This window comes from Callorhinus ursinus, unplaced genomic scaffold (genome assembly GCF_003265705.2).
Source record: "Callorhinus ursinus isolate GAN/ISIS: 27379988/994484 unplaced genomic scaffold, GSC_fseal_2.0 scaffold4, whole genome shotgun sequence".
Lineage (NCBI taxonomy): Eukaryota > Metazoa > Chordata > Mammalia > Carnivora > Otariidae > Callorhinus > Callorhinus ursinus.
In genome coordinates, this window is record NW_027397066.1 from 29,269,327 (window position 1) to 29,280,170 (window position 10,844).

Here is a 10,844-nt window from a genome sequence, read left to right on the forward strand (position 1 = left end):
GAAAAAAAAAATATATATATATACATACAAAAATAAGAATAAATACAATGAAGGAATGGAATATGACTCTAAAGATGAAAATTTAAAAAGATTTAAAAAAAAGAATTGATAAGAAGTTGGTCTAAAAAAGAATGACAAAAATTTTAAAGAAAGAGAGAGGATGGGATCAGGCCAGAGACTAGGACAATGTCATACACTGGATTTGGGGTATATTTTGGTTTGTTAGAAGAAACTGTATCCCAAAATTCTAAAGAAAGAAAAACTTACCTATATACAAAAAGTAAGTTTAAATACAATGAAGGGGTAGAATATGACTGTAAAAATGAAAATTAAAAAAAAATTAAAAAAAAGAATTGATAGATAAGATGTTGGTTGAAAAAGGAAAGAAGAAAAAAATTAAAAAATAGAAAAAAATAAAGAAAATTTAAAAAATTAACTTTGAAAGATTAAAGAATCATGGGGAAAAAGCCATGAATTCTATGTGCTGTATTCCCCTAGCGCTGGGGTTTTGCCGTTCTCATTGATCAGTAAACTTGGTCTTGACTGGATGTTCTTGTTGATTTTTGGGGGGACTGGCCTTGTAGCAGTGATTCTCAATTGTCTTTGCCTGAGGCATAATTGCACCACCCTTGCCGAGGGCCAGGCTAAGTAATCTGCTCAGGTTTGCTCTTGGTACCTTTTGTTCCCTGAAAGCTTTCCCTACAGCATTAGAGGACGAGAATGAAAATGGTGGCCTCCCAATCTCTGACCCCAGAAGAGTCAACAGCTTGGAGCCCCACTCCTCAGTGAGCCCTCAGAGAAAAACGGTCAATCACTCCTTTCTCCCTGATCTCCGGCTACACTCCGTGCTCACCGGGCCTGTGACGGAGCGTTTCTATCTCTGGCCCATGACACCGTTTGGAGTCTCCAAACCCAGCAGATTCTTGCGGCAGCCTTCCACGCTGTTCTCCCCGGGGGAAGAAGGGGAGTCTCCCTTCTTGTTGGGTCCTCCCTGCTTGTTGGGTCCTTACTGAAAGAGAGGTGGCCCAACTGTGCCACAGATCAGAGTTTATGGCAACCCCAAGCTGAGAGCCCACTCCTCGGCTCCATTTTTGCTCCCAGATTCCCCACTCCAATACCTGGGAGCTCTGCAGCACTCAGGCACCCCTGGTCTTTCTGTGACCCTGAGGGTCCTGAGACCATACTGTCCCAGTGTTCCGCCACCAACTTAGCCACTGGAGCAACGTCTCTCAGTGTGGCAGACTTCTAAAAGTTCCAATTTTGTGCTCTGCTGCTCTATCACTTGCCGGTAGCCAGCTGACGGAGGCTCCTTACCCCCTGGTCTATCTTCCTGAATATCACCTCAGATTCACTTCTCTGCACATCCTAGCTTCCAGAAAGTGGTCGCTTTTCTGTTCAGAGAGTTGCTGCTATTCTTTTCTTTGATCTCCTGTTGAGTTTGTAGGTGTTCAGAATGGTCTGATAACTATCTAGCTGAATTCCTGGGACCAGGCAAAATTTAGGTCTCCTACTCCTCCGCCATCTTGCTCCTCCAGCATCTGCTAAATATTATTAACTAGCACTGATTCAAACTGCTATCCCCACTACTCCCATCCAAACTTCACATCATCAAAAGAATGATCTTTCTGAAATTTAAATTTAATTATATTAATCCTCTACTTGAAATCCTCCATTTCAGGTATGATAAAGTTGAAATTCCTTATTCAAATAGGTTCTCATTTGTCTGGCCATTGCCTACTATTTCAAACTTGCATTTAACATCAGTTCTCCTGGTTACTCTGCCATTCCTCTTGAACTCCTCAAAGGCATTCTCCACACAATGCAACAGCAATTTGCATATGATCATTTCCAAGTTCTGCCAAACACCCTGTAAAATCCCCCCTACCATTTAGCACATAAAGTGCAAGCTCACTAAAATAGCTCTCAAGGTCATCCATGATCTGATTTTATCTCAGCTCTGCAATCCCATTTTCTGCCCTGATTGACTTCACACTTCGTGCTCTAACAATGTGAAATTGTGTGTAGAGTCCCCCAGGACACAATATAATTCCTAACCTCTGAGTCTTTGATCATACATGATTTTATTTTTAAAATGTCATTCCTTTCCCTTTTAACAGACTCTTTCCTAATTTTTTAGTTTCAGTTCAGATGTCCCTCCCTCCCAAACTCTAAGAGAAGTTAGAAGGCTCTTACTGCATGCTGCTGTTATATCCTGTGCAGACATTTATGATAGCATTTTCCACATCATTTATAATTATCTGATTGTATGAATTTCCCCCACTAGATTTAAGCTCCTTGAGGACAATTCCTTCATAATCTTATTTTTGTTTTCAACTACCTAGCCACCACTTCCCATTTTTTAATTAATTCCCTGTAGTTCCATATTCTAACAAATCTTTGTCTCCACCAAAACCTAGGGCACACTGATTATTTTTTTAAGATTTTATTTATTTATTTGAGAGAGAGAGACAGAGAGAGCAGGGGCAGGGTCAGAGGGAGAGGGAGAAGCAGACTCCTCACTGAGCAGAGAGCCTGATGCGGGACTCGATCCCAGGACCCCAAGATCATGACCTGAGCCAAAGGCAGACGCATAACTGATTGAGCTACCTAGGCATCACTAGCGTACACTGATTTTATCAACTTTTATTGTCTCTTAAAATTCATATTCCTTCATTTCCTTCTTTAAACAGTTATTGATGTTTTGCATGCACCAGCAACATCTTTCTGCCCTCCCTCTTTTTGTCATACCTGCTTGATTAAAACAGAAGCCTGGTTAAACTCAACAGTAAACCTACTTCAGACCAGTATCCCCAGAATTGAATGTATCTGAGGAAAACAAATAACCCCCTCAAAGAAAAACGGTGCTATTTTCAGTTTAATGTCATTATCAATAACCTCAAGTGTTCCTTAATACTGCCTGGAAAAAAAAAGTTCCTATCTTATTCTTCCACTTGAGTACTCTATACCTTCTTTCTCTGTATTTCTCCACCAGTGTCATTCCCCCCTCATTATCAGTTCTGACCTTAGTTCAAATTTCACAAGGGACATATTGAATCAGATTACTCAAAACCTCTTGCTCACACACCCATATATACCATGCATCTATGACTGTAGTCTATTTATATGGAAAGCCCATTTATGATCCACTTCTCCACCAGGTTTCAATCTCTTCTGCCTCAAAAACATTGCAGCAGAAATTCCCCCACATTCTGCATCTCCAATCTCCCCTGGTGCTTGATTACTCCTATCAATATACAAATGTGATTATTTATTTTCCCACCTTAATAAGAAACCCTCTCTCAACTCCCACTTCAACCTCTACTTCTATCCCATTGCTTTATTGTTATTATTATAGCAAACTTCTCAAAGAGGTATCTGTACTATTTTCTCCAATTTTATTCTACTATTCTCTTATTAAACTCATTTCAATTAGAGGTTTGCCCTCACCACTCCAACAAAACTACATTTAAAATGTAACCAACGTGGAGCACCTGAGTGGCTTAGCTGGTTAAGTAGCTGACTTGATTTTGGTTCAGGTGATGATCTCAGGGTCCTGGGATTGAACCCTACATGGAGCCCCACAAGGGGCTCCCCACTTAGCAGGGAGTCTACTTGAGATTCTTTTCCCCTTCCTCTGCTTTTCCCCTAGCTTGTGCTCTCTTTCTCAAATAAATAAATCTTTAAAATGTGACAAACATTATTTATGTTGCAAAATCCAGAGGTCAGTCATTTACATTTGTTTTAGCAACAGCATCTGATTCAGTTCAACATTGTCTCTTCCTTTCAAACTTTCCTTACTTAGCTACTAGAAATTCAAAGTCACTTCATTTTCTTCCCATGAGTTGGTGTACTTTCTCATTTTCCTCTACTGGCTCCTCCCTTTTTTCCTATCTCTAAACATTAGTATCTAAATATAAATATTATATTACCTAGATATATTAGTATCTAGATAGAGTGTTAGTTTTTCTAAACATATTCTCCAGATAATCCCATGTTTTAACTACTATCTATCAAGTTTATACCTCCATCACATATCTCTCCTTACAGCCTTATAGAATATGACCAAATATCTATTTGACACTTCCACATGGTTATCAAAGAGGTGTCTTAATTTTCATATGTCTAAAACTAAATTGACGGGGTGCCTAGGTGGCTCAGTTGGTTAAGCATCAGCCTTCGGCTTAGGTCATAATCCCAGAGTCCTGGGATCAAGTCCCACATCTGGCTCTCTGCTCAGTGGGGAGCCTGCTTCTCCCTCTCCCTCTGTCTATTGCTTGTCTGCTTGTGCTCTCTCGGTCAAATAAATAAATAAAATCTTTAAAAAAATAAAGAAATAAAACTAAACTGCCTGTAACAGGTAACTGCCTTCTGCCAATAGTTAACATGGACTGAGAATTGAAGCTGTGGCCAAGATGTAGGAGATGCTAAGAAAGAAAAATAAATAAAATATCTACCATGCTCAAATTACTAGACTGGCTAGAGACTGGAATTAAATCACTTCTATGATAATTCAAATGCAGGCACTATACAAACACTAGGCAAGCCCTCAGCAGAGCACCTCTCTGTAAATGCTGTACAGTACTTTCAGGAAGAAGTCATAGATCCTGCTCTGTGTTTATGCAAACGTAGCAGATGGTTATGCAAATGAAGTACATGTACTAAATCTTAGTGGTAAATTTAATTAATTATGAACTTATGAGATGGAAAAATTTCAAGATGCTTTCCATTTAAAGACAGTTTGAAAGGAAATCTCAAACATTCCAGTAAAATCAAAGTGGTTGTAGACTAATGGGCATTATGAGTACTTAGCATAGTTTCTTAAGGCATTTTATTTATTATAGCCATAATTACATTTAAAATGCTGACATATTTTCCTGAATCTAAATCATATTCAAATCCCAGGAGGATAGGCAAATACATCAAACATATTCACAGTACAATAGGACTGTTCTATAATTGTTTATCTCCAGAACTCATGAGCATCACACAGCCATTGAACACTGAAACAGGCTGAACTTAGTTCAAATTCCCTAAACCATTCAGCTACTGGAGGGATATAAAAATGAGAACAACTGATTAGTGCATTAACTTAGATTTCCATAGTGACAGAGAAAACTTTTAAATCCCAGTCTTTATTTTTATGCATTTGGGTTTTTTGTGGTTTCTCTAAAGCAGAATGAAATTTCAAAATCTACTAAATAAAGGATTCAGCACAGATGAGTTCCGATCTATCAACATCACTGTCAGAGTGATTCATAGGAGTCCCTTAGCCTCCTTTGGTCTGTTTTTACATATCTAAAATGAGGAAGAGAATTAGACAACTCTTTAATAGAGCACAATGCTTTACAAATGTATTATTTACATGGCTAACATCTTTTTCAACTGTGAGATTATATAAATTGATTTTTCGTATTACTCGCATGTTTTGATCTGCATTAACACGAAGGGAGACAATATGTCTTTACTTTCAAGAAATAACCAAGCTATAATATTAGATTATCATAATATTAAAAAAAACAAAAAGCTGTGACAGTTTAAAATGATTTAACAGCTAGCAAATATTATAAACTAGAACAAATAGGAAAAAATGGCACTTTAAAAGTTAAACACTGACTTTTCTGTATATGAGTCATCAGGGTCACAATTTCTATGCACTTTAGTAAACATAAAATTTTTATTGCTGCACTTTGAAAATAAAATATAAGAAATTTTTCATTTTTCAACTTAGGAAAAAAGGACAAAATACATCTCTTTATAAGCATTAAATCTGCCATTTTTTAAAGTTCAGTAATATTAAACTTTGATGTATACATTACTTTCTGTTTCCTTCTGGTATGTAGCAAAAAGGCAAGATGACTCTGTTTGAGATTAGGAAACATGTACTTCTGTCCTGGTATCAAATTCAAGCCTACTTCCACTTAACAAAATCATTGGGTAAAATAGCCAAGGAAAAGGAGATATTAAAATAAAGGATCAATTAAGTGTTGTGAGTGAAAATAATAGAAGAGAAGAAACAAGGAAAATGCAGTGAGGAAAAGACTGGAAATGGAGGAAATCAAACTGTAGACAAAGAGAAAGAGGTCGTGAGGGTGAAGAGCAATGGAAGGAGGAAGAATGCAGGGAGAAAATGAAACTGAATAAACATGGCGAAAGAGGAAGAGTATCCTCTGACTTGGTCAAACATGATTTTTCTGACAGTTTATTATTTTTTTTCAAGTATTAGAGAGTTGCTATATATGGCTATAAATCCCTCAATATTGTTTTATGGAAGTCTAGATAGATTTACTGACCAATAGGTCTCCAAAACAAAGAAAAACATTATCCTTACAAATAATGTGTGTTTTTAGTTTTTGTCTCATTTTTGATAGAAATTCTTAAGTGAATGAAGTTTTTGCTCACGGGCAGATTTTGATACTCCTACTGGCATTAACTGGAAGAAATGACAGAAATGGCAAGACTTCATAATGTAGATTAAGTTGCAATATTACAATAGAATGATCCAAATTCAACCTCAATCTAGTAAGCCAGAACATGAACCATTTGGTACAGATCCGAAAGAAAAGCACTTTGCCTTAAGGCAAAAGAATGTGAGTGCATAAGATAACTTCTAACTGCATCCAAGCTCTTTTAAGGAGAAACAATATGGCTTTCAAAAGTGTAGTATATGTATTTTGTAATTTTTGGGCCAGCACATGAACGGTCTTTAAAGTTTAGCCCTTGTCTTCCTGTGATTACAGTGCCTTCTATTGAGTCTAATAAAAACATATATCCAGAAAAACAAGGCAATCTGTTTTATCTATGCTGGTCTCTAGACGAAGTTATTTTAAAATTATTATTGCTCTTTTCTTATACACGAGTCTGTGATAAGAACAATGATAACTCTTGATGATCATGGGAGAAAGCTTGCAGTTCTAATTTAGATATTGAAAGTTTTTAAAAATATTATTTATCATAAAATATACAGCATGTAATATCATATGTTGTATAAATGTATAAATGTGTTTTATTATAATTATTTGCATTTGATATTGAATGAATAAATATACAGAAGTACTTAGAAATATGTGTAGCATGTAGGAAGTCCTGGATGATTTATAACTCCTGAGTATTCCACTTCCTTTTCATACTCAGCACACCTAAAGGAGAATTCACGACTTTCCACAATATATCTAATTTCTTATTTTGTTGAAAGCATCACATTTTTCCACTTCTCCAAATCAGAATCCAAAATACATTATATACTTCTTATTTTTCCTGCTTATACCTATTCAGATGATACAACGTTACTTTGCATTGATTCATGTTGTCTTTGTACTTTTCTCTCTAATATTTAGAACATTTCATGGGCGGTTGTAATGACTCAACTTTCCTGCATTCTCTTACGTGTTATGCAGTACTATTCTTTCCAAAATATTTTCTTCCCTGCTACTTGCCTGCTTAAGAATTACTATTTAAGAATTTATAATGGATTTAAATGAATTCGAATCATTTCTTCCTGACATCAGTCCTCCATAACTAAATATACTCTTTTTTTTTTTTTTTTTTGTCCTCTTCACACTCCCCCATACAGAGCACCTAAGATTAACCATCCAGGTATTCTGGAAATTTTCTCAATACACAATTATTCACAGGATGTCTTATATTCATCAATCTGGTTATTACATAGATTTGGACTAGGCAAAATGTGTCATGTTCTAGATTGAAGTTGCTCAAAGACTATTATCATGCTGAAATATCTCAACATCTATGACACTATATTTTGCAGATCATAATGAAAATATCTTTCCTAATCTTAGTGTAAAAATCTAGTATCTAAAAAAGCTATGAAGTGTGCTTTTTAATTGTCACAATCAAAATTTAAAGTGAGAAGAGTCCTGAGGAAAAGTATAGTAAAATTCTTCTTCTTTATTTATTTTTAATAGCCAGACATGTGTTATTAGGATAGGGAGAAATGACTAAGAATCTGCACCAAAAAAAAGAAAAAAAAAAAGAAAATGTGGTAACTCTTAAAAAATTTTAATAGTTTGCCTAAGTTAATATTGAAATATAAGTTGTTTTTTATTTTTGATATAGTCATAAAGTAAAAGACAGTAAAAAAAAAAAAGTTAAGAGAACCAAAAAGTTTTAGGCAGTTTAGAGCAGCCCTCTAGTTCCCAAATCGAAGCAACAATGAGGCTCGAGCAAATACTGTAATTTAGTACCAATGACAGCATCATGCAAATTCCTGCCTAAGGATATGCAAGCCCCTTCCTCTCAAAACCTGCCTTCTTGAGACCTCCTCTAATTGATCAAATTAAGACATAATGTATTGTGTTTCTTAACTTTATTTCCAGTGAAAAAGTAGCCCATTAAAATAACTCCCTGAATGATTAATATTTAACTACAAAATGTTACACTGAGGTATTATGGCTTTCACATACAATTTTGATTTATATTCTGATACATACAAATTCTCCTGAGTGCTAATAATAAAAGATCTGTGGTATGATTAGCTTGAAAATGTCAATGATATATATTATGAATATTTTGACCATCTTATTTGCATTTAAAATGAATTAGTTGGCCAATTATCAAGAGATATCTGAAAGTTCCTAAAAACTAATTTTACAGATGAATTTGTTTATGGAATTAATTATATAAAACATAAAGGTATATTTGTGTTCTGTTAATGAAATGCATTGTAAACTTAAAAAAATTATCCTGGCTATGAAAGTCTAGAACACACACACACACACACACACACACACACACACATACGTTTTTTTGAAGCAAAGAAGTCACCTATTTAGGGTTTTTGCAAGTTTGGGTGTATATAAATTTTACAGAAATATCATCCATTGACTTTTAAATGCCCTCATTTCTGGCAATTATGAATGCTTCCTATTACATATTTTGGTTATATTTATATACATTAAAGAAGACCTAATTCAAGACTTCAATGTTAAGACTTAATTGACGTATTTCTTAACTTAGTTAAACTCAAGTTAATCTTTCCATTTTCCTAGATATAATTTTCTTCATTTTAGAACTATTTTATTTGCCAACTTAAGACTTAGATTTTACCTTTGTAGGTTTTTTCCAGTATCTTCTTCTATGTTTCTTCACATCTTCCCTAGAACAGTCTCAGTTTTAGCTTGGGCTGCCATAATAAAACACCAAGATGGGATGGCTTAAACAACAGAAATTTATTTTCTCAAAGTTATGAGGATTAGAAGTCCACAATCAAGGTACTAACAATATTGGTTCCTGGTAAGATCTCTCTTCCTGGCTTACAGATGGCTGCCTTCTTGCTGTGGCCTCACGTGATCTTTCCTTCATGCACATGCACTGAGAGATCTCAGGTGTATCTTCTTCTCCTTATCTGATTAGACCCCATAACTTATGATCTAATCTAATCTTAATATTTTATTAAAGTCTCTATCTCCAAATACAGTTGACATTGTGGTTTGGTACTTCACCGTACAAATTTCAGGGCACACAATTCAGTCCATAACAATCCCCAATGGGATTTTCTTTTCTTTTTCTTTTTTTAATTGTGTTGTGTTAATCACCATACAATACATCATTAGTTTTTGATGTAGTCTTCCATGATTTGTTTTCTTTACTCTTTGTCCTAAGGTTTCATAGAGCTTCAATCTAACGTTTCTGGATAAAAAAAAGAAAGAAATTATATTGTCCTAAGTTCAGTGAGTATCTGGAGTATATCTACTTCCAAGGGTAAAAGATAGAACTTATGATGTCACTTTATGCTTTACAACTTCAATAAATGTTATCAAATTGGTGATATCAACATTTTCATAAAGGTTTCATATAATATCATAAAAGTTATGTTTCTTCCTCATCAAATTATATCCTGAAATTCTGAAAGGACTCTGATAATATATTTTCTATTTCTCAAAGATAAATGCCCCAAACAAATATATAAGGCACACAAAATATATTGACAAAAGGAAGAGAAGATATTCCTTCACAAATTTGTGTTTGATAGTTTTCAGGATTCAAGAACTGAGAAAACTAAATTTTATATTTTAACTTGTCATGTGAAGCACTTCAAATCCTTTGGGCAAAATATGATACATATAGATCATAAGCATTAAGTGTTGAGCAGAAGTTAATTTATCTTTGTTTTGTTTTAAATAAACTTTATTGTTAGAGCAGTTTTAGGTTCACAGCAAAACTGAGTGAAAATTATAGTTTTGATATATCCCCAGCCCCCACACATGTATAACCTCTCCTGCTACAAACATACCACATCAGAGTGGTACGTTTGCTGCAACTGATGAACCCACATTGAAATATTATTATTACCCCATATCCATAGTTTTACATTAGGGTTCACTTTTCGTGTTGTACATTCTATGGGTTTTGTCAAATGTATAATAATATGTATCCACCATTATTGTATTATAAAGAATAGTTTCACAGCTGTAAGTTCTCTGTGCTCAGACTATTCATCCCTCCTCTCTCCTGCTTTTAGATTTTTAAGTTCCTTAAAGAAATAAGAATTAACACCAATTCTTATCAAATTCTTCCAAAATATTAAAGAGGAAAGAATACTTCCAAACTCATTTTTTGAGGCCAGCATTACACTATACCAAAGCCAGTAAAAGGCACAAAAAGAAAAGAAAATTACAACATTCACAATGAACATAGATGCAAAATTCTTTTTTTTATTTTTTTTTATTTTTTTATTGTTATGTTAATCACCATATATTACATCATTAGTTTTTGGTGCAGTGTTCCATGATTCATTGTTTGTTCATAACACCCAGTGCTCCATGCAGAACGTGCCCTCCTCAACCCATCACCAGGCTAACCCACCCCCCCCCCCCCCCCCCCCCCCC